The 26097-nt window shown below is 36.9% G+C and overlaps 1 long non-coding RNA gene across 3 annotated transcripts in view; it reads right to left on the bottom strand.

The window, feature by feature from the left end:
- Positions 1-26097, bottom strand: part of LOC113944420 — a 52581-nt gene that overhangs the window by 14705 nt on the left and 11779 nt on the right. For 2 of the 3 annotated variants that reach the window (XR_003526671.1, XR_003526673.1), the window contains exon 2: positions 20016-20093. This is a non-coding gene — a long non-coding RNA (uncharacterized LOC113944420). Of the gene's footprint in view, positions 1-13998; positions 14290-20015; positions 20094-26097 lie in introns of those variants that run through there. The other variant, XR_003526672.1, reaches the window with a different exon arrangement.

Raw genomic sequence — 26097 nt, 5'->3', positions numbered from 1 at the left:
AGGTATAGATCCTTAATTTACGACTTCCATTTAGGGATGGTCTGTGATTAAAGCACTATATTATTTCTTTGCTTTTAGCCCCAAGTAACCCTGCCTGCTTTGCAGTATTCAAACCCACAAGTTGCTGAAGCATCTGGTGCAGAGTGTAGAACATGAGTGAACATTTGAAAATGAGTGGCAAGGGTTTTCTTGGCTCATTAATATTAACAACATTGCCTTGTGGAATCTGAAATTAGGTAGGCGTTGCTTTGTGACTTCCTATTCTCAATAGTCTTGGAATTTTATTTTTTTATGTGCTGTAGATACAGGCTTTATACCCCTGCAAAGAGAAATTACATTTTCTCCAAGACCTTAACTTACAATGCGGCACAGTGGTATGTGTGATAAGAGACACAGGACCTCTGGAAGTATATCTAGTTCCCTGTTGTGATGCCGCTGTTTATCTCATCTCTCTGAGCATGTATTTTTTGAAATGTACTTGAGGAAGAGGCAAAACCTCATGTTAGTGGGTTCAGGGGTTTGAAGGGAATTAAGTGTACCAGTCTGAAAATGTAGAGTAAATTAACTGACTCCATCCTAAAGAGGGGGCTGAGAGAGCTCTGTGTTTTCTCACTAGTTTGACTCTGGAATGGGAAATTTTTCTCACAGCTGGGGGATTTAATAATCTCCTGGCTGCAGGCTTTGAACTGAAAATACACCCTACTATCAGAGTGAGGTTCCTCAGGCCCTAATATGGGATTATGGTAATAATCGCATGGTTTAATAAAATGTTGTTGGGATTTGTGCAGTAGCTGTTCAGACCATGTCAGCATAAGCACTGGCCATGACAACAGGACGTGCAAACTCTCAGCTCTGCTTAGAGCAGAAGGCAGCAGGCCAGTAAAGAGGCAATGTTTATAACAGATGCTGAGGTTATAAGACTTAAGGTTATAGGATGTTTAAAACCAGATTTTTATAAAAGATGACACGGTAAAGTTTTGTGTGGTTTTTTACAGGCTGCACTGCATGTAACAGTGCTGCCCTTTGTGTAGACACTGAGATCTATTTCAGTTCCAGGGGAAGGAAAAGAGTTCTGTTCGAAGGCACTGTTCAAAGTCACAATGTGACATTAACATATAATCAATAATACCATGTAATTCTGGTTATTTTGGTCAAAAATATTTTTCTCATGTGCATAATCTCTCTCTTTTTTTTTTTTTTTTTTGTGTGTGCAGTCCTTACATAATGTTAACGGTTGATTTTTGCCTGCTCTGGCTTCCTGAAGAATTGCTGTTCTTTGTATATAAGTGTAACTACATATGGTTTCCTTACTGGGATTATTAGAAAAAACTATTCTTGAGCAGTGATCAAGCTTGAAGTGAAGGGACTAATTTGATCACAACCTTTTAGCATCTGACTTAACTCTCTTTTTGGGACTGTTCATCCTCTCTGCCTACATCTGCAATTGGTAGCACAGCTGTTGCTGATCCTATGCAGTGGACACTTTAAGTGCCCACGAATATCCTACACTCGGAGAAATTTTTTGTTTAAGAAAAAATAGATGAATTGCTGTAACAGAACATACTTTAGATTGAATTTGTCTGTCTTGTTAGCTAGTACTGAGTACTCTTTAAATTGGTACTGCAACGGATCTTAGCAACTGCATGTGGCTGATGTGGAATTTCTGAACATATGCAATCAAGATAAGCTTTCACTTCACTATAGCTTTGAAATTCTATATAATGATATGAATAAATCATATATAGATTTACAATTGCCTTAATTAATTTTTGAAACCATAGTGATGGGAAAATGTCATGTGGTTCAATATTTGTTTTCCAATCAGCCAACTAACCAGGTGTCTATATATTTCTATGTATTTTCAGTGTGACACAACTGGGACCACAGGCTCAGCTTCTGAGTTTGTCTTGTGCTTCCTGTTGGGATGTATACATATGGATACTCAGAAGTACTATGAAGAAATTAAATAAGATTATTCAGCAATAAATCAGAATTTCTGGTTCTGGCTGGCTTTTAAGTTTGGATCTGCAAACAGTCGAAGATCAAAAGTTGAAACTTCTGTATTTTCTAATTTAATTTTGCATCTCATTCTTCAGATTTCATGAGTATTTTAATGTTTTCCAGATATCAGGACATTTTCCTTCATTGAGGTTATCCAGAGGCATTTAGGAAACCTTATCTATTTTCTGGGGTATTCTAGTCCTTACAGTATAAATCTCACATTTAAACTCCATAGTAAGTCATACCGGCAACTTCTTTTTTTTAAGAAGATTCACAATAAAAATGCCTCTGTGGCATCTACCTGCTTTTAATTTAGAATGTTTTCATACAGTTTCCTTTTTTGCAGTATTACTGGACAAGAGAACCTTGTGGACTTCTTGTCCTTGTAAGGATTTGCAAAAACACCCTGAAACAATGTTTAGTGAGACTATGCTTTGTACTAGCTGAAATTATGTTGGTGAGGGTCGGTAACATGAAATTAAATGACACACACTAAATAGGCTTTGTTGGCTGGCAAACTGGTGGAAAGCGAAGAAAGAGGAGGAGGAATGTTTGGGTAAGGATGACTAGTGTGTAGTAGCAAGCTGACTGTGATTTCAGAGAAAATACGTCTAATTTTGTCTTAGGGAACTCCCTGAATTTGCACCTGGTGTTCCTATAGAAATAGGTATGTCTTGAGTCCAAAATGCTGAAAATTTTAATGGAGTTCCAAGTTTTTCCATGCATTTTTTGTGAATGGTAGCTTTCCGGAAACCATTATAACAAAGATGGAAATGACAGAAATAGTGCTAGAAGTAAAGCTCCACATGAGTTTTCTGTTTCAGCAGGGTTCAGAGTTTCAAGAAAATCAAGCAACTGATAGATGGGTCACATCCCTGCCTGGCCTTAGGGCCAGCTGCCACTCTGCATACATGAATGCACGAGTCATCTCAATGCCTACAGTAGGAGGTAGCCCCATGGGCTAGGGTAACATGACAGCTTGTTGGAAATTAGAGCAGAGAGAGGGGCCCTGCAGAAGTTTATAAGCAGAACAGGTGGCAGAAAGTAAGGGGTAATCACACATTTTAAATTAAAAAGAAAAAAAGAATCTCTGGGGGCTGTATGGCCTCAAAATCTTCAGCTAGGTCTAGGAAGGCTCCTGTGAGACACAATGCATCAGTCACCTAGCAGCCATGTTTTGGCAGGCTGGTCTGCCTCCAAAAAGCCTATTCCCTTAGTTTTCTGTAGGGGATTTATATGCTTCACTGAATGTCCACCTGCTGCATGTGTATGTCGGCGCCAGCTCCTGAAGACCCATTGCAGGTGCAGTGAGGTTTTGGTGTTGTTTTCTTGTCTTTGGGGTAGACTTTTGGGATATATGCTGCAATTTCTTGGCTGCATACAAGGTGTAATGAGGTACAGATAAGAAATTAGCTGAATAGTCTTGCTGCTTCCGATAATATGGAGTTAAAGGATGCAGATCCTCAACTGCATGATGCACTACTCTCATATCATTTCAATACTGACTGTTAAACTTTTGTTACCAGAAGGCCAACAGATTCATGCCCTATGCTGTCAAAGTAGCGGTGATCCTGAGAGCACAGGGAAGTCTAGAAAGATTTCTATTTCTTATGAGGTAATCATTTGTATAAGGAAAAAGAACGGAAACATGTCAATGCAAAAAAACTTGTTTTCTAGTATTTTAAGGTTTCATCAACAGAATCTCCGTGTGGTAAGACTCCATTATTTCAGAAAAGATCTTATCCTTGCATGCAATTTATATAGCTGCTAAATAAGAAGGCAAACAAAGGAATTTGTCAAAAGCCTTGATTTAATATATAGTAATTTCCCTACTTCCAGTTTGCCATTGCTTCAACTCTGGGTGGTGGTGGTCTATATACATGCCTTATCTGAACACTTGTAAGAGTCTTCTCAGTACATTTCTATTTTACTTATTATTTTCACCGATTTTTTATCCATCTCCCTCGGTGTTCACAATGACTGACCATTCACCTTTTGAAATATTGCTGGCATTCTTATTCTATTCACTCCAGGCGCTGAAAGTCGAAAAGCCAAGGCTGTGTGGCAGGTGGGCAAGTGCTTCTTGTGCAAATACATTCATTTGCATGTGAATGTGCTCATTTGCACACAAATACTTTCATTCATAGGAATAAAAGGATTCTCCCCATGTGCACCATTTGTGCAAACAAAAACTGGATTCATGAAACTACTCAGAAAAGTCAGGGAGAGGTCAGGTCTCCTGCCATTTTCACTTTGGTAGCATGTTTACAACCTGATAATATACCTCTGAAAAGAATCAAAATTCAGTCTTCAAGTACTGTTGATTTTTAAACGTTTTACTGCAAGAAGTAAGGGTTGTCTTTCCATGGTGTGCATGCAGAGCCAGATGGTCTCAATCCTAATGGGGACCACTAGAAAGTACCATGACATAAATAAAATTATAATTATAGAGATGAAGAAGGTCAAATAAAATTTCTCCTGAGAATTGCTGATATTGAGCAGAAACTCTGAAAGCCTTCTACCATTCATTTTTTTAGATCTATAGTAGATAAATTTGTACTTAAGCCTGTGGTTTTGTAATACCTTTTACTTGAGATCATCACTAGCACATGCACTCCTGCTTCCTTACCTGGCTCACAATTCTGTATACAGGTCACTTTCTATCAGGAATTGCCAGCCAAATGCAAAGTGTGTCAGGAAATCCAAGCAGTAATATGTATCTAAATAATTTGGGTGATGCCATCAGCAAAGAAACAGTCATCGTAAGAGACAAGGTCTGCCAATGCTTGATAAAAGACTACTGCCAACACTTTTTAAAATGGTTTGTACTTTGTGAATTGCCTTTCAGGTGAGATGGGAGGAACAGCTGGAAGAGTGCACTCATTTAAATTTTGGAAGTTACTTTTATGTAGTAGATGTTGAGCTAACCAAAAAAGTCTTTAAAAATTTTTCTAATATGACTGCTGCTAATCTTTGAGATGAGAAATCCCAGAGCCTGGAATCTTCCACCAGAAACTCCTTTCTGGACACTGAAATGTTTCCTATTACATCCTGGTAGTCATGGCTCTGCTCAGATCAAAAATGATCTAAAGAAGATTCTGAGGTAAGAAGAGGTGATTTTAGTGTTTCTTAAGACATTTCATCCCAAGACCTTGATTATGTTCCCAGGATGGTTTAGAAGACTAAATAGGTTAATGGAAATGATATGTAATTCTGTAGTTCTTGTTTATTTCTGTCATGCAGCACCTAAGACATTCAATTACATTTGTAGGTCTGCACCAAAGATGAGGGCTGAAGATGCTGATACTGCAAGGTTTATTAACTGGCTTCCCATGATTTGCAGTGTGTAATAACGTATTTTGAAAACTTCTACTGGTTCAGCACTTGTGATGGTTTTAGAGTAGTTGGTACAGTACAGTAAAAGTGACCATAGCTATGATACAGTTGCTCCTTTTACATATGCAGATTGTAAAGTCTATATCTGAAACTCAAAGGCCCTTGCTAAGGGACGTTATCACCCAGAAACTGAGCATCAGGATGGTGACTATAGGGAGGTATTTGGCAGAGGTGATGTTGGCTAGCAGTCTACTGCTGCTTCTGGAGAAGAAAGAGCCAATAGTCCATCGTGGGGAGAGTGATTTGATGAGACTGTCCTGAAATCCAGTTAACTTAAAAATTTTCAAAAGTTAAATATTTGCTGTGGTCTAAAGTAGAAGCAGGCATGGAAAAAGTTAGACCCTTCTTGTGCCTTGCACCTTCTCAGAGGCACCTGGTAGCAGCATAGAGGAGCTCTAACACTTTTATAAATCGGGCACATTAACCAGATAATTTATAGTCATTACAGTCAATATGTGTTTCAAAAACCCAAGAAAAGAATAGGATGGGGTTATTCCTGGCCAGTGTTTGGAAAGATGAAAAAGAAATAACAGGAAGATGTTTCACAGCTTTTTCAGAACCACAACTCAAAGGAATCATTATAAAGTGAAGAAGTAAAGGCCAGTGTCGCTGCCTTGCACAGAAGGATCTAAAAACTTTTTGTATTTTCTATCTCTGATTTCATTACTCCTAATAACTCGTTTCCTGATGGAAGGTAAAGAGGCACCTGAAATATAGATTTGAGTCCTTTTAGTTAAACCTTTATCTCTTTGTCATAGCGGGTTTTTTTCTTCTGTAGTTTCATTCATCTGCTCTACTGGAACTTTCAGTTGCACAGTGTTAAAATATGGCTGTTCTAAGCTAATATGCATTAACTTTTTAAAACCTGTTTTATACATAACCTATTGTATTAATATAAAACGTTAAGGCCATTTTTTCATTTCCTGGGAATGGCCCATTACATTGTGAGCAATCTACTCTTGCTTTTTTAGAAAAGACTTTGAACTCAATACAAAAGGAAAATATAATCATGTACAACTATAAAGACTGCTTTTTTCCCTTTTGTGCAGTGTAACAGAGGTGGATGAGTAGCATGGTAATGAAGAGATGGACCGTCTTTATTAGCAGACTCGGTGAAAGGGTTCTTTTCAGAACTTCAACTTTTCTTATCTTCTTAGTTTTCATGACGTCTATTTGGACTCTTTCCTTTTCTTGACTTTCTTTTAAATATGTCTAACAGACTGGCGAAGCCCAGCCAGTTCATCCTTCTTTCCAAAGAAGGCTAGATACAAAGTCTAGTGGTTTCGATGCTTCCACAGAAGATTTCCATATATTTAGAGAAGTATTGCTGTTTGTATTGCTTAGGAAATATCACGTGTACTGATGTCGCATGGTCATTCTTTAATTTTTCTAAAAACAAACAAACACAACCCCCTGAGATGATATTTTTATACTGTAGTTAAAGGAGGCTAATGATATAGGAAGTTTCTTTGAGTAACAAAATAGGACTAGAAATTCCACTTAACCCTCTGCCCTAGAAATTGGTTAATATAGTAGATTTGTAGAGGACTATTTGATGATCTCTCGCCCTCTTCCAAAGTGTGCTCCACAACCTTTTTTGATATTTCTCTGCTCCTCCTCCATGCTCCCTATTTTTCTGCTGTTCCTCCTTCTGCTTCAGCATTCTTTGTTATATAGACAGTTCACTTTTAATCTTGCTCAGTTAAGGATTCCACTACAATAAAATGAAATTTCCACATGATTGCAAAAAAATTCAGTCTGGGTGGTAGAACAACTGAAAACTACCTTCCCTACTGCCTTTCTGGTGCAGAGGAAGTATCCCATCATCACTGTGTTGAGCTCTGAGGAAGGAACCTCAAAAATAACAACCAAGAAACAGGAAGTATTATTTATTATCTGAGGCTGGAAAACTGGAACCTTAGTTTGTTGACTAGTATTTCCTTCTTATAGCATTATAAAGAATATCACAGATAGACAATGTGTATAGTTATGTTAGAGTCCCTTGTAAGGACAATTATTGTTGCATTACTCCAAGTAGAATATTCAGTCCAAGAGTGTTGCTATTTAGGATGTATATCTTCGGCACGCTACTCTGTTAATAGATCTTGGTCTTGAAAGCATATGGCTCTTACACAAAGACTACAAAGCAAAGTGAAAGTATAAATAAGAAATTATGAATTGTGTAGACTGAAGGATACAAATAAATAAAGCAAAGTTGATTCTGGTTAGATCTCATCTCGTGAGCAGCTCAGAATAATGAATATGATTAATTTGTTCAATAGATGATGTGTTCCAGCAAAACCAACTACTTGCTTTCCAAGACTTTCAAGGTACCTATACAGAAATAGTGTGAAAAGGTGATTTAAGGCCTTTGTTGTAACAGGTGAAAAAAGTGAAAATAAGTTATTTTGATATGAGTCATCTAGAATACACTTAGAGAAAGAACTTGGACTAGATGATCTCTGGAGGAGCTTCTTTCATCCTCAAGGATTCAGTGATTCTGTGAACCATAATTTTTTTCTGCATATAAACTAAATCAATGGTTATATAGAATCTATATTTCACTATTTACAGGAATTTACCCGGAAAAAACAACTTAAGAATGTGCGTGTATGTATGTATTTCAGCAATAGTATTACCATCCCAGAGAATTATACCCCCAAAACTGACATGAATTGAATGCTTGTCAAATCAATCAATACAAAGTGATTTACACAGATATGTAAGAATTATTTTATATGCATATGGAAATCTTCTGTCATCACTGGCAGTAAGTCTAGGTTTAGCTTTTCATCAAAGATTATTTAAGAATTGATTGTTTTATTTACGTTAATTGGCTAGAGGTGGATTTAATTAGATAAAAGTATAACAATTAAAACAGTTGTAGTTTCCCTTTTAGTTTTAACCCAGAATGGTTACTATAATCTGCTCTTTGTAACGTGGACTTATTTTCAAGATGAAAAATATTCCTCCAAAAGAAAATTATTAAATATAAAGGAGACACTTTTGCCAAGTCTACAAACTCCTTAGGTCATCTTCACTGTCAAAAATTCTCTTTAGATATGAGCACCATCTGTAGTTACAATAGCATTTTTTTCTGGGAAATTAATTTTTTTAAATAAAAAAATAAATTTTCTTGGAAAGATACCAAATGCTGAATTTTTTGGGCAAGTTCTTTTTTTTTTTTTTTTTTTTACATTTGAACATCAGGCGCATAACTAGAAGTACTTTCTGTTTCCTTTGGGGTCTTCAGCTGTATTTGATTGCTTAGAAATATAAAACAGTTCTATACCTGATGATGGTCAAGAAATAACAAGATGTAACTTGTGCATAACTAGCATATGTGATCACAATAGTGTAACAAGTCCTGATGTGGTTATTTTGAACTGCCTACAAGATGTATAAAATCACTTCTCCTTCGCTGCCAGTTCTCACTCTGTTCTTCCTTAATCTTAGTAAGTATATTGCTGTATTGAAGGGATTCACTTTTTAGTACAAGTACTTGGCCAGTATGAGGCTTTTCAGGTGATTGTGAAAGCTCCCGAGACCACATTTTTATAACTGATATGATCATTTTAATGTAATTTAAAAAGAAACAAATACATTTAAATGGGGCTTTTTTGTAAATTTGAGATTATTAGTCTCTCAATGAGACACAGGTGTGTTGCTGAAGGGTTATCTTGAAGGTAAAGCAAAAACTTTTAAATGCTCTGCAAAGAATTCCTGTTGTTCTTAAGTAGTTGTCATTCATTGGCTGCAGCCCATGCCAGGAAGGTATCAATATTTCATTTGATAAGAGAAAAGCATAAAGACAATTTGCATCATCTCTGTAAATGCTGTAGTATTGTTTCCAAAGGTTCAATTATAAGAAACATTTCTCAGCCTTACTATATTTATTACATCTCTTCTAGATTAAGTGGTATGCATTCTTCTATACAAAAATGAATTTGGAACTTGGAGTTGAGCAAGAAGTGTTGCAACTATCAGGTTATTGTTATGCCATGAAGTATGTGAAAACAGCATTGGCTCAGTCTGCTGATCTGATGAATTGGGCCTGTGCTATCCAAACTTGTAATATAAACTGATGCATTGTGTCTTAGGTCTATTAACTTCCATTTAAAAGCCTGAACTCTGTCAGTTCAAGTGAACTTTGTAAGAGCTGTTCAGGTCTAGGCAGCCCATTGGGACAACATGTTTAAGGCATATTGGTTTCTGTAGCATGCAGTCAGCTTCACACCCATCTGCCCTCTGCTCCTTACAGTAAGTACTGATGACACACTCCTTACAGTAAGTATTGATGAAATAGTAAGAAAGTCCCCACATACTTTGTACAAGTCTAAACAAGACTGGAAATGGGTATACTGAATATTCAGATGGTAAGCTGCCTGAAAAGAAACTGTAGGGGCACACTCGTTTTGCTCAGAGAAATGTCAGTGCTGAGAATGTGCACGTCACACACTACAAAATGTTTGGCCTAGCCACACACTCTGTAACACTGGGATCTCCTTTCTAGCAACAGTAAAGCTAAAATAGGTATGAACTTCTACAAAATTACTTTATTTGTTATATAAATGTGTTATCATACAGTATGTCATAATTTAGTCATCATACAATAGTGTTGGTCTTTGCAATCTCATGCATGTCCCATTACTTTACCAGAAGAAAACTCATCTCCCCAACAGTGCGTGCAGACTTCCTGTCATTAATCTTTCCCGTGTCTTCAAGACAAAAAAAAGCATCAGGTTGGGTTGAAGGACTAGGACATGGCTGACTGCAGTATCCAGTTCTTAGTTTAGTTGGTTGCTAGTTCTTGCCTGCAGCTGACCACAGTGGTTCTTTCTAGCTAGCCTAAAAGATGGTGATGGTACAGCAACCAGCCCTTTTATAGGAACAGCAATTGAGATTTTGGCTGAACAGAACCCAGCAAAGGTTCAACAATACATTGCATTTTACTCAGGAAGATGATTTACCATCCTCCAAACAAATATGACTCTCCTTTCAGCACCACATCAGTGTTGCCTGAAGGCATTGGCCCCTGGTGCTCAGACTCTGGACCAAGAGGTAAAAGGGACCCCGTGACAGTACATTTTCATCAGATGGTGGATGTACCCCAAGCATAGCTTGTGTGCTGTGCAGCTGACCAAGCTTGCTCAGCAAATCTGTTCCAATAAGCTGCTCATGTCCGTGCAAAGACCTCAAATTTTACTTCTCTCTGAAATGCTACATTTAAATTTCGAACATCTATTATCAAAAAGCTGAGTAAAGAGACAAAATGCAAAGCAAAATGTTTAGATTTCCAAATGAGAGGGGCTGAAAATCTGTGACTGTGTAGCTTTTTGAAGCTCAGCAAACAAGTAATCTGGAGGTATAAAAAATAGGAGGATAGATTTGCTTCCAATTCAAGATTAGAGCAGAGATGAAACAGAAGTACCACAGATTTAGAACCTAACTTTGAAACAGATGAATTATATTTTAGATGCAACACATAAATAAATTCAATCATTCACTAGTACAAGACATCTGCAAAACCAATAGATTAGCAGGACTGAACAACAGAATAATTAATTTTTAAAGGATATTGAGAAGAGCCATGAATATTTTGGACAAGATGAAAAAAATGGCATTGTAAACATTAACTGACTGGACCAAAAAGAAAATATCTAGAATCAGGTACTTTATTATAGTCCTCGGTAGCCTTTAGTTTTATTTTCTCTGAAATACCTAGTACTTGCTGCTGTCAGTGGCTGAATGATGGGCTGGGCAAAGCAATGATTTGATTAAGGGTGACAAATATGACCTTTCTGTTCCAGAAGAAACAGACTAATTCCTGCATCCTATTTTGTCATTTTCCTTTGAAACTATTGACAAAGGTTATTCCTTCTGGCAAATTTCTTTGTACTGATTGTTTAGAGTTCAACAACTTAGAAGGAAATGCATTGACTGTGTGTTTCTCTTCAGCCACACATGGGCCATCTCACGCACCGCAGATGAAAATGGTTCCTACCCAGACTAGTGTTGGTTTCATGGCACACTGGTGTGTTTCATGCCCTTCCAGTAATTCCCAAGGAACATGGCCCATTACAGAGGGACTCTTCAATCTGTGTGGAGGGCATGGGAGGGGGTGAGATGAATCAGACTAAATGACACAGGTAGTTGAACTGCCACATTCATGCATAACACCTCACGGCTTTTTGGGGTTGAGAAAAACAGCAAGACTTTTCAGATAGTGACTCGTTTCATTTTCTTTATCTCAGTTATAGTGGTATCCAAATATGGAAATAAGGTTAAATTTGGCTCAGCTTCTGAAAAACTGAGTTTGAACTTACACTTTAAAGTGCAGCTGCAGTGTTGCTGTGAAATATGCTGCTAAAACTGTATATCTGGATTGAAGGAAAGAAAGCATTTTAGAATTTAGTAAAAGATAAAGCTGCTGGCTGAAGGGTGACAGGTTGCTGTAGCAGCATTTTTTTGTGCTAAGCTTTTGCTTGCTCCATTAAATAGTCTGGTTATAGTCTTTTAAATAAATTCAGAAATATTTCACTTGAAATATAGGCTTAGGTAAGCCATGGACTTAATCACTATAATGATAGGATTTGCAACTCATTTGGATTTTCATTTTTAGCTGAATGTAATACTATTTTAGAACACTCAAACACTTGTAATAAAATCATTTATAGCTAATAAAGAAACCACTGGCTTATTTTTATGGAAAATCTGTACAAAGCTTGTGTAATGTTGAACATTAGAGACAGTAAAAAAAAAAAGAGAAAAAAATTAATATAATGTGTTATTTTTCTTCCCATTCTTAACCCTTATTCAAGGAGTTAAGTTATTCTAGTCCATACAGGGTAATTGCAAAGCCTGGATTAATGCTCTGGATTTATTGCTCTTCAGTATGAAGTCTACTCCGAATGGTATTACATTATACATTTAATAGCACCTTTTTTTTTTTAGCCCTGATGCTTGTGCAGTATTCTTTACCACTCTAATTGTTGGACCAAAGTTAATGTGACTGTATAAGCTCAGCTTGAAGTTTTAGATCCCCAAAATTCTGGAGGGACAGAAATCCTGTTCTCATTGCTGACTATCGAGGAAAATGTGCTCCATCACATAGGCATACCAAACCAGATATGAATATAACTGGAAAGTGGTATTACTGCTTTATTTACTGGTGTGTTGATTCTTACTGTGAGTTTCTGGTTTTAATGAGGAAATTGGGAACTAGTTTGTGTGAAATATTTTGGTTTTTACTGCTTCTTCTTGTAAAGAACAACAGAAAACACGGCTTTCAAAGCAGTTCAGTGTGTTGCTTGTGTGAGGTATTGTACTGCTGTCATGCTCAGACAGGAATTGTCTCACCTTTCTTTCTTTTCCTCTTTCCTGTAGCTTATATATGTCATCTGAGCTGAATTACCAAAAATATGTAAAGCATTTTGAAATGTGATTAGAAATTATAGAAATTGTCTTTCCTTTGGAAAAATAGCTTCTTTAGCATGACTGTAATAAAAAGACATGTTAAAGGTAGCCATTTCTCATGGTGCATTTAGACAATGCTGTGTTTGGAGATCACTGATTATCAGCAGAGCTATTAATGATAATGAATATTGTGATATGTGTACAAATATGTGAATATCGTGATATGTGTAGAGAAAAACACTTAATTCTTTGTAATTTAACTTATAAAGCATTTAAGCACATCTTTTGTGCTTAGTAATTTCCTCAGCCTCATCATTAGTACATGTGTCAATGAAGATCTGAATAGTATTAATATTTTGATATTCTATCTGCGTGTATGTAAGCAGCGCTTTGTGAGTGGGAAGAGAAGTTAAAGCTGGTGTAGTTAGTATTTAGTTCCTGCTTTCTTTTATACACCCACACAACAGGAAATGTTCCACAACTTTAAAAGCAAATCTGAGGTCAAGAAAAAGTTTGTTTTATTGTTGTTTTGTTCTAGTTCCAACAGTTTTATATTATCACTGTTCGATTTAAAATTGTATTTTGGAAGAGAAGGGGTACTGTTCTTGAATTTTTTTTAATTGTTGTTCTCTTTATCAATCAAGCTTATTGGAAGTGAGGGAAAAGCCTAATGAATGAATAAAAAAAAGAGAATAGGGAAAGAAAAAGGAATAGCTATGGGCCATGCTGATATCATGAAGCTTCTGGTAGCCCTCAATTTGTACATATATTGTAAATAAGTGAAGTACTAGGAAATCAGTAGGCAATAATACTTATAAGGCAATAATACAATTTAAAGCATAAATTTAATTGCTGATCCAGTTTTAAATCACCGAGTTATTTATTATAAGAAAAATTTTTACTTGCTTGTTATAATAATATATAACTACTTTATATAAATATAATTTGAGAGACACAAATTTCAGTAATGTGACCTATCACCTCTATAAGGCAAATCAAAAAGATCCATTTGAGAACCTTGTATTTGAGTGATTAAACAAAATGCAGTTATCAGAGACTGAAGCCTAAATTGTGTAAAAACTTGTGCTGAAAGGCATTAACACAAACCTAATGTGAACAGAACCAGAATCTGTCCATTCAGACACTGTACACTCAGGAAATTTCACAGCTTATGAGGGTGGCTCATGTCTTATCATGCTATCCCTCCTCCTAACAAATCATAGGCCTGTAGATCTGGTAGGAACTCCTAGAAGTCACGTAGCCCATTGTCCTGCCATATATGGGTATATTCCTGATTTCTTTATTAATTTTTTTCCCATTAATTCTTTATTTCTTCATTTCCTTTTTTCTTCTTAAAAAATTTCATAACAGACAACCTTCAGTCTCTTCAGACCAGCTATTCTAGTCTTCTAGTACATTTGCAGTTAGATTTCTTCCCCCACTCCCAAATTTTCTTCCACTTTATTACTTCTTGCCCTGTGCAAGGTACACAAGGAAAACACTTAATATCATTCTCCTCTTTAAAAAGTCCTTTTATATCCTTTAAGACTGTTATCATGTTGCCTCTAGTCCTCTCACACTGAAAACATCCTGAATACAGTGCCTAAAATTGGACAGAGTGCTTTAGCTGTGGCCTAAGCAATGCATAGCAGAGCAGAGGAATTATTTCTCGTGCCCTGCATGTTATTCTCCTATTTATGCATTTCAAGATCATGTTGCTGTTTTACTTTTTTGGCTTGTTGAAAGCTTTCCTTTTTTGTTTTGCTACAGTGTGCTCAGATGTAGAAAGATCTTTTTTCTACTGCATGCTAGATGTTGTAGCTAGATGTTCCCAGGACAAATGTCAGTTATTTTTAAAATATGTCAAAACCAAATTCTGACTCTAATTTTAACCTTCTACATGCTGATTGTGAGCAGCACTACATGACTTGCCAAAGATTCCAGCTGCCTTTTTTTCTGTCATATTCCAAGCAGTGCAAACACACAAAATATTCTGATCTGGCAGCCAGAGCCTGAATGCTAAAGTGTAGAACAAAGTGCATTAAGGTTATTTATTGTAAAGATTAACTGTGCACAGGCATACATTCATATACTTTCACACAGGCTTTTGCAGACACAAATACTTTTTGTTGTATTCCATACAATGGAATAAGAAAAGCAGAGTAAATGCGAAAGTGCTGGAGCTTGGCTGGTCTATCTTATGCTACCCTGCCTGGTCTTCATTTTCCATTTGTTTTGGTGGAATCGGCTCAGTGCCTTTTACTTTAAGCAGGAATTCAACACTGCATATTTTGTTGAGTCAGAAATAAATCTGAATTTTAAAGTCTTTGAACTGTAACCCCTCAGTTGGATAGCTCTAAGAAATTTTGACAAAGTGTCATTAGTATATGGTGTAACCCATGTTAGAACTGTCTTTCAGAATGTTTTTATATCATATGCCCCATAAAGTTTTCCTTGGCCTGTATTTCAGAAGAAAAAGTATTTCTTTGTCTAAAAAAAAATCAAACTGTTACTGTTTTTCAAATTATAAAGTGATGGTTATATAAAATTTAAGTACTGTAAGCCTTGTCAATAGATTCAATTTTATTATTTTCATATGAATAAAATGTGATGGATGTGGCTCAAAAGTTGATTCAGACTCAAAGAGAACTGCCCCACAGGCAGTTGAGTCTTACACAGCTCTTCCTCAAGTTGATGGAAAAAATTCTGTGTATCCACATAGAGACTGCTAAATTTCTGTCCTGTATACATAGACTTTAGTATCTATGTGGGCCTTTTGAAATCAACTGGACTCCAGAAAGAGACTTGTTTGGAGAAGATTGTTGTAGCAGGGATTACCTATATTATCTATACATATTTATGTATGTATGTGTGTATATATGTGTGTGTGTGTGTATTTATGTGTTTACATATATATATGTATAAAGACTAGCCTTCACTAGGTGTTACAAAGGAAGATGTTATTTCTCTTCAAGAATTTCCTAATAATCTTTATGTGCAAACTTTCTGATAGATCAAAACTCACTTGTGATAAACTAATCATATGGTACTTTGCAATGTCAAACACTTTTAACATTTGATGCATTTTCAAGTATTTCTGCAAGCACAGAATGGAGTATCCGTGGTTTTGGCACTTAGTAGTAGTGATCTGGATCTATATGATGGGAGTGCATTACTTTAAAAGAAATCTGGATAACTGCTTATAAAAATGTTCTTCGAGGAAGGAACGCAAAGACAGCTTCAAGAGGGCTTAGAAATATATTTGGCTTTTCTGCTGGGAGACTTGGCTGCCCATCAGTCTCTCTTTTATACTTTTGGTTCTGAGTAATGTGTTCACTTCTAGCCATGTAAAAACAACTCCCTTTGTACATTTCCATGAGATCAGTACAGATGCATTCTTATAGTTCAGTGAAGTTTGTTTGACAGTCTGTTAAAATTGTAATTGCTGAATCATCACTGCCTGTCCATTGTGAGTAAATCCCTCTTACCTTTTGAACAACATGACTCATTTTGAAGGATACAAAAGGTATTCATTATTGTTATCTCTTCTTGGCCCAAGTAGCTGCCCACATTTTGAGATCACACAAACTGTTTCTGTTGGAAAAGAAGCTCATGATAAGAGCTCCCTGTACAGAGCTGCATTGAAGAATGTTTGAAGATCATATTTTGTGCTTATAGGAGGATCTAAATAACAACAAATTCTTTTCCTGTACCATCACCAGGTTTCAGCACAAAATATTTGGAAGTTTTTCTAATAACCATTTTCCTAGAGCTATTTTGGGTTACATTTCATGTTTTCTTATTATTTTTTGCTATTTCTCGTGTTTCTCTTCTTTCTACTTTATATAAAAGTAGATGGATATTTCTCAAAATCACCCCTTCCCAGTTCATTTCAAATCATTGCAGTCTCACACATACCTTTAGAGTGATGACACGCATTTGCACAGTTGATTGAAGCCTCTCTTATTTAATTTATCTACAAGACATTTGTTTCAATAGCCTATTTGAACTTAACCCATGCAAATACTATTCTGTATCACCTTGGAAGATAAGAGCATGGTGTCTGTGACTTTCACTTGGACCACCCGCTTAGATTTAATATTACGAAAATTGAGTCTCTTTTCCTTTTATTTTAGATGGTCTGTCTTCTCCCCTCGTCCAGACCAGCAACCTTGCTAGCATACCTTTTTTGTCCTATGCCCAGGTTACAGATTTGTCTGACAAGTCTATGAATTGCCTCTTTTCTGTGCACTGATCACCTTGTTTGTATAATCCTTACAAAATGTACTTTTGAAAGCATATCAGTTCTGGACTCCAAAAAAAGTAAGTGTGGAAAGGAGGAAAATAATGCTCCCATAATGCTGCTTCTTCAAGTAATATGGAGTATACAATGCTTCACCTGAGTTAATGAGTTCTGTACTTTACACTGCTCAAATTACAAGATGGGGGAAGTCACGTCAGGCCAAAGGCGAGAACCAAATACCTGCAAACGCAAAGGAGGTTGTGCAGATTTGACTGGTCAAGCTCTCTCCTCCAAGTCTATTCTGGTAGAATCAACCAGATGACCTGTGCATAACCCTACTTTCACTGTCATATGGCTGGCTGATGAATACATGCACTAAGTGTTAAATATTAGTTTTCTGTGGTATCCTGAGATGAGAATCTGCCTTCTGTACCCTGGGCCCCTTGAGAACCAATCCCCAGACAGCTTTCTCCTATTCCCTGTATTATGTGTCACAGTTTCTTCCCTCCAGTTTTTCACTTGTACCGTGACTCACCTCTTTTATTTTCTTTCTCCTCTCTCCTCCCCCTGCTTAGATCTCAGCAGAGTAGTAAACAAGTGGCTAAACCACCTCCACCTATGGTCTGGCCCTATCTCCTCCCTAAGCCCCCTCTTAAGCTTCAATTACTATCACAATCTTTGTCTCTATCATAAATAATCTGTAAAGCATCCCATTCATCTCTCACTCTTTCCTTATTATCCTGTATCACACAACTCTCACCAGTATATGTGTACTTCAGTTCTCTGCCCCACTTGCCTTCAATTTGACTTACCAGGAGACAGGAAGGTGGTCTAAAGAGGGCTAAGTTTGGACACCCCTGCTTTTATTCCCCAGTGGGCTGGAAGACTAGGACTCAATTGTGAGAATCACAAGGCAGAGGAATACACAGTATTCCTATTGCAAGATGAAACTGTTTGGCCAGACAGTGGTGGTTTCCTCTCGTGTTTCAGGCCATGACTCAGGCTAAGCCAGAATTGCAGAATATGTGATGGAAATTGCAAACTGGATGGCTACATGCCAGTTAAATCTGTAAATCGGCCAGTAAGAGTGCCCCACCTGTCTAAGGAGATGATATATTCTTTGTAAGGATCTTCTGTGTTTTGTATGATGGTGAGAATCAGCCAGAATAAAAAAAAAAAATGAAATTTATGCTTTTTTAAACAGCCACTAAACCACAGCTTTCTGGAACTGTTGGCGTCCTGCTGTACAGCTGTAGGTACTGCTTTTCAGACAGAAAAAAACCCCTAATATATTTAAGAAAGTGGACGTTAAAACCCACATAAAATGTTGTTGATCACTCTATTTTTTTTCCTTGCATTCCTAGCACAGTAGCCTATCATTCTAGAATAGGTAAATTCCATTGCCAGTGGAAATTTCACACGAGGAAGGATTTCGTAACAGTGGGTTTTGCAAGGCACATTTGTAGCAAACAAATGCCAACCATTCCTCTTCTCTACTGCAGGGTAATTGTGTTACAGTGAAAGGCTTTTAACTACGAATCTGACTGAATTGCTCAAACCCCCCAGGAGACATTCCTGGAACATGAATTTCAGTCTGGCATGCTGAACACACTGTTCCTGCAGCTGCTGCTATCACTGACCAGATACTCTGTAGGAGGAGAGCACTTCAAGACAGTGGTGGCAAGGCAATCCTGAGAGAGTGTGGGAGAGAATAGTGCTGCTTCAGAGCATGAATAGCATTGACTAAAAGCTTCAGCACAGATTTTAGAAGTGTTTTAAGAAGTAGCAATTTCATCTATATAACCCATCTCTATAATGAGTCACTGACTGTCATTCTGCTGACCACAGCCTTCTAAGTGCTTCACTGTTTGGCTATCTGAGAAATGTAATAAAAAAGGAAGCACTTTCTAATTTTTTAGATTACTTTCAAACCCCAAATCAATTAAATTCTGTCCTGTACTATACTACTTATAGCAATGATCAACTGTGTATCAAGGATTGCCCTTTCTCAACAGTGTCTGGTTCATATATTTATTTAATGAACATAAGCACAAAAAGGTGCTTATTATGGAGTAGCTGTCATAATTTTGATTTATACTTATGAAAGCATGGTGTTGGCACTAAGCTCCTGGAACCTTTTCCTTTTCATCTTGATGCCCTGCCCAAAAGAAATTAAGAGGCTCTGTCGCAGTTCTAATTTTCTTCTGGAAAACAATACAGAAACACACTTCAAATAATATTATTCTCTTACCCTAAACAGCTGAGTACATAAGGAAAGGACACAAGACTTAAAGAGCCCTTCTACAGATACTGTCTCTTATCAGCTTTTTGTCTGATATCAATTACTAAACTTTGTGTTCCCAAACTGAACTCACTCTTTAGAAAGTTCAAACTAGCATTTTAAATCCTCACAGCTCTATTTAGGAAGACCTGCGCTGCTCAGAACCCTCTTCTCCCTTCCCAGGGCTGACCACTTTCTGAGCAAGGGAAGAGCCTTTACAAGAACCAGTCCTAGCACACAGCTCTTTAGATAGTAAAACAGAGCAAGCTGAGAACAGTGTTTTAATTTCTCATTGTATCATCTCTGTACCGGCGTGTTTCTGTGAGTAATCTTTTTATTTCTGTTCAGGAAGAAGTAGGTGCAAACCTAAACAAAGCAATAGGAGACAGGATACTTATAACAAAGTGACTCATTTCTTTTTGGCCAGTGGATTGAGATGAAAAACAAAAGATTTCCGAAGCTGTATGACACACACAACCAATATCCTCCTTCTCTAACGGTATTTCAAAGAACACTAATGCATGAGAAAATCCCTAAAACTGTTCAACAGCATCTTTCAAAAATATAAGCGCACAGAGAGCTGAATATTGTTCTGATAAGCAAAATATTCGAATGTACAGAATTTTAGAGTTGTGTCAGAAGATAAATGGATGGGCAGGGGCAGTTTCAGACACTCACCCATTGTTGCAAGGTCACAAAGTCCTAGACGATACAAGAGTTCATCCATGCTCACAGGAACACAGGTGCCACAACAGCCTGAAAGAGAGAAAACGGGCAAAGTGACAAGTTCGAACTGGAAGACCATAACAAAAGTATTTGAAATCTAGGATAACAAGGGGCCAGGCTATAGGGCCAGGGACATGGGAAATACTCTGAATGAAGGAAACTCACAACACTTTTGTGAAATATATTCTTTATGGCTAGACTGGGGTCAAATACATTCTTAACAGCTTTTGGGGGGCTGTTATAAATGTACTGGGCTTTGTTCTGGTGCTGTAACTCAGGGAGGCCTCCCATCATGTACTTGCAAGGAAGTATAAAGGCACTCGAATATGCAAGCAGTCCACTAAGGCATTTTTATTTTGTCATTTCCTCTGAGAACAAAAATCGTACTCTATTGGCTGTTTATTTTAAAGGATCCTTCAAGAACACCCCATAAGTCCTATGAAGAGCCGCTTTTGTCCAGTCAGATTTGGAATCTTTCAGATTTGTATGGTAATAACCAGCTGTCATTACTGGGGTATTGGATGTGATCTGAGTGTGCACTGTAACTGCATCCTCATGCAACTCAGCAGTGAGAGACCAGAGTCAAAAAGTAGCATTAGGTCATCCAAACAGATCTCAAAGCTGGAGGATAGGGATTTCAGATCATGTGAAATTTTGCAGTCTATACTTGCCAGGTATATACAAGCTGTAAATGTTTCCAGATCCTACATAGTAAGAGCTCCAGAATGGGAAAAAAAAAAAAAATCTGCTCAGGGCTTAACACCTAGAAGGCATTTGGCTTTAAAAGTTAGATTTTGAAAAGAAACAGGAACTCCTGAAACTCATTATTGTTTGGCCTGATAGACAACAAAAGCTGAAAAAGTATTTTCCTACATCTCCCTTGCTCTCTTTCAAAATGGGGTCTGAGCTCTATCAGGAAATCTAACAGATCTCACATGTTTCTTCTGCATTCAAGCCTAGTAGAAGTGATAGCTACTGTTCTCAAGTCTGTTGAACGACAGGTACAGGCTGCAGGCACAAAGCACATTTTGGCTCATGGGATTGTATCTAAGCTAAATGTTGCTCTGGGTTGAGGTAGGAGAAAGAGAGCTTTTATTGGCCTGAAAACAGCCTCCAAAAAGCTGCTGGACTGCAACCAAGGAGGAGGATGACAGCCTGAGGAGAACACTAGGTTTATAATTCTTTTATTTCTCATTTGTGCTGTTTACAATTCTGAGAGCTCCTTGTCTTGTCATCAAGTCTCTTACCAAGCTCAGCCAAGAAGCAGCCTATTTAGTTTGCTTTTGTTGAAGCTCCTTTTGCCTATAGCTATAACGTTTAGGGGAGGTTAGCTCATAAAGGTAGATCTTAACTCTTCAGAAGCCATCATGTTAGGTATCTGTCTTACAGATGTACAATGACAAGGATAAAAAGAGCACAGATAGGAGCTGTCCTCTCCCAAATACAAAAAAACCCCTGCAAGTGGGAAATCTTACAATGATGTGATGTGTGTAGCCCATACAAATGTGATTAGTACCTAACAAGGGCAGGACCTGTGTAAGATTAATTACTATGTCTGAGGAACATGCATTCTCCAAAAGAGAACAGAATAGCCAAATACTACTGGGGATCTCAGTGAGCTAATCAAAATACATGTAGGTCAGCACTAATGTTGTGAGATTGCTCACAGGACCCTAGATAGCTCAGGTGTCTCATTCTGTTGTTCAGACTCTTAAAGAACAGTTTAAAACATTGGTTCAAATGGGATTTTTTTAAAAATCAAATTTTATTCCTTTGTAGTGAAACTCAAGATGGTGCCTTTTTAATGTCTGCGTCAAAATATGAAAACATAAACCAAATTCTTTAGATGGTCAAAACAGATATTTTCAATTTATGTTTTAAAAAAATAGTTGGGTTTTTTTTAAATCTGAAACTGATAAAAATTGTTATAAAAATTCAAACTCCCTAACTCTTCCAAGAAGTAATTATAACTGCAAATGAAGAATTTACTTGAACATTTTCTGAATGTAGCTTTCCTTCTGTACCTTGACAATTTGGGAAAAGAGATACAGTATTCATCATACATATTAAGGAAATGAAGGCAAAAATATTGTCTTTGCTTTCAAAGTGCTCAGCATATTTTAATAAGATGGTGTAATATAGCCATGTGTGCAGGCATATTGATTTTTTAATTGAAAATCTCATTGGTTTCTATTTTAAAAGGATGAAAGATGTCTACCAAAGCCCCTCAACAATTAAGTAATAACTGCATATTGCACATTTTCATATGTGGATATTAAATTTTTCCACACTAGAGCTAATTTGATGTGACATCAGTGAAAAGCAAAACAGACTTCTTTTGTGGTTTTAATGACCTCTTGGTCTTTTAGATTCAAAGTGCTATTACAAAAAACACCTAACAGGTACAACCCTGCAGAACTCCCATAATATTGGCATTATGAAGTTTTCTAACTTGGACTTTGTACATCTTACAAGGCAGCTAGTCACAAAGTTGGAAACTTAATTTCTGCTTAAAATTCTGGACTCAGAAGTAAATTTCAGGTGCAGCCCCCATTTTTTTCCAGTGTGATCTTACGATACTCCTTTAACGCCACTGGTGACTAGTAGCTTGAAAAGTATTTTTCACCACTTTTTTTGCATACTTGTCTAGAGACAGAAGCCGAAATACCGGTTCAGATTGTAGAAATGTATCATTTCATGGGAAATTACTCATGGGATAATTAGCATGGAATTCTCAATGAATGTGCATTATTGGCTGTTTGGACCTCTTTATACTCGAAAGGTGTAGAAACTTTTTGACTTTCAATAAATACCTATACAGCTCAAGGGTATAAACCAGGACATATATCATCCCGCTTTTAAGAAAAGTTGCTTCCTGTATAAAACTGAACTCTAAAAGAATTCCTAGCTCAGGACAGAGTTGAACTGCTCTGCTACCTTCCTTCATCCAGTGAGACCCAGAGAAAGATGAGAATAGGATTAGCAGGGATGGAGGAACAGCAGGAAAAACACTTTGCATAACATGCTGCCTTAAAGTCACAGTAGATGTACACAGAAATTCATGTTGCCAATGCTACTACATCATTGGGAAGAAGTTTTTTTTGACTGGTTCAAGTGATGGGTTACTGTGTTAAACACAGATATGTCTGTATTACTGGTACAGTATCACTCCCATTGCCTGTGAAGGCGTACTTCTAAATATCTAAGTAAGAAGCCATTTTCAGTTTTATAAAGAAAAAATGTAATTGAAAAGCATTTCTTGAATTCATTCCATATCTTGTGCTCTGTATAATCATGTGGAACTACTCGAAGTTTTTGGAAATGTTGTGCCTGGACTCAGCTTTATCAAAGGTTCCACTAATTCTTTTGGTGAGGATGTTTCAGTTTCATATTGGCTTTTTAAATTTTGATATATAACACATTGCAGATTAGTAAAATACATCTTCCAAATAAATACAGATCTTTTAGTTGGGGGCTGAGGGGGAGGAAGATGTTGAGTAAACCGTATTTCCGAGTCATGAATAACTGAAATGGTGTTTCTGAGTTGCTTAGTTACAGTTTCTGTTTACTTGGCAATGGAGTTCACTGAAAATATTTTAGCTTCTGCTCCTGACAGCTACAAACGTGCATTCACATGTAATCTTATAAACTAATATACTGTTAAATGGATGCCCAAAACACCTCCTCAAATGTGAGCAATGGATAGCGTTGCCAAGTTGCAAAGTCAACACTGAACAGCACAGTCACGCTCAGCTAATTACAAAAAGTTTTCACTGGTTGGTCCATTTCTTCAGCTGTTAATAGTCTGCCCTGCCATATGCAGAACAAAGTTCAAGAGTAAACACTGAACAAAAAGTTCATGAACAATTTGCTAGACTAGTTGGCAGAAGCCAGGCTGCACTAATGGCCTCAGGAGACTGATGCTGACTTTATGCCAACTTCAAATCTCTGCTCAGCCTCCCCAGTTTACCAAAAAAGCTACTTTTCCTTTCAGCCACACTGATAAGGGCAACATGAGGAAGCCTGGTATATGACTAATGCTTACCAAGTGCTACAAGGCTTGTATGGAGGGAAATATGCAACCTTGTGACCCTGACTCAGAATAGCCAAGTTCCATCTGCTCTGGAACTTCAAGTGATAGGAAGACCTCAATTTCTTACTGGACATGTTTGGAGGTAGGGTAAGGAATGTCAATGACTTCAGTCTTGTTCATTTTAAGTCGCAAAATTTTCATTAAAATAATCAAAAAAATACCCTAAACCTTTCTGAGAAGAGTCAATCTTAAGAGATCAAGACAACCCTCATATTTGTAGCTTAAAGGATGTGATTTAAATGCAGTCAGGAGTCAAAAAGTAAAGAAAGACTTGGTTGTATTGGCAGATGAAGTAACTTCAGAGTTCAGAGAGCTGCGGGAACACAAAATACAAATGGATTAAATGGGTCCATTTACAACATACAGGCAAAATGTTGTATTATCATGACATAACATACCACATATGCATGTTGTTAGGACTAAAATATCTATGGTATTTGAAAAGTTCTCAGGAAGTATTTCACAACTCAAGGAGCTGCATTCAATAGAGCGAAATCCTGTGAGATCCTATTTCAGTAAGTAAAGAGAGACTAACCATAGTGTTTAAAATTAGTGGTAGCTTATCTTGAAAGGATCAGATGATCATATCTTTTATCTGCAAACGGAAACAGTGAGAACTACTTAGAAATATACAGTTGGTGAACTTGGGGCTGAGACAAACAATTATAACAACATTCTCTTACTTTCTGGGAGCATGAATCATCTTCATAAAGTTTTATATGGTAAAATTGTGATATAAGTCATGATACACTCAATACTTTTCCTTTCTTTTTTAACACATGACTTTATCCAGGGAAAGCTCAGAAACTGCAACTGCAGAATCTCAGAAAACTAGAGAAGAAGAATGAAGAGGTACTATAGATTACAGCATATTCAGATATTAATCAGAGCCTGACAGAGTCTTTCACTACAAAATTTGGTATGATTCTTCTGCCGGCATTTGTTGCAGGGAATCATTATGATAGATATATTAAAAAACATAAATGAAAAATACCATTGATTCCTCCTTAACCAAACTGAGTCATCCCAAGTCAGCGTCATTACTCCTGAAACCATATGTTTACACCCACACCAGAGTATGCCTGAAATCTCACTGACATTTTTCCCCCGAAATATCAATATAATGCACCTTTAACATCCTGAATACTTAGTTTAAAAAAGAAAACCACTAAAGGATCAGTTAGCTGTATAGGAAATACTACTAATAATTCATCGTGATTGAGCAGTTTAGGTTTGGTTCAATTATTTTGCCATTTCTTAGTCTGATAGTTGTCAATTTTGTACATCTCTTTGGTTTATTTGAATCTACTAACCAGAGAAACTCTGATCATTGCATACCATCTTTACAGGACGGGTGCCTTTGGCTATTGTTAGATATCACTCTTGTTTTACAGGGAGAAATTATTTATTTATGAAATTAAATAACTCCAATTTCTACAACGCTTACAATCGCTGACAAAAAAGTAGATAATAAACTGAATGATACCGTCTGAGACTTTTTGTTGTTACTTTTTAAACCATCATCTTTATAGTGATACAACAGAAAAAACCTGAAAAGAATTTACAAGAATAGGAATAATATCCCTGATCACATGAAGACTTCAGTATATACATACTTGACTGTCCCTCTACCACTGCAATAAAAGGAATTCTCAAATTATCTAATGCTATAAATGTCTAAACATCTTCAGAAAAGAACACAAAATGTTAATTACTTTCTGCCTGCTTTTTAAAATGCTTTGTAGATCCTCTTTGACAACAGCTGGAATGATAAGCAACAGCACATGGCTTAGAATAATCTAGGAATATGCTTCCATTGCCCCATACATTGCTGCAGACAATTATTTCCTAGATCTATATTTTTCCAGATTCTTTCTCTTGTTTCCATGTTATTTACAAAAATGTAGTCTCATACTGAAAGATTTTCTAATCCTGCTTTTG

The sequence above is a fragment of the Corapipo altera genome, unplaced genomic scaffold (assembly GCF_003945725.1).
Source record: "Corapipo altera isolate COAL_440 unplaced genomic scaffold, ASM394572v1 45, whole genome shotgun sequence".
In the NCBI taxonomy this organism is placed as follows: Eukaryota; Metazoa; Chordata; class Aves; order Passeriformes; family Pipridae; genus Corapipo; species Corapipo altera.
This window is presented reverse-complemented; position numbering and strand designations above follow the sequence as displayed.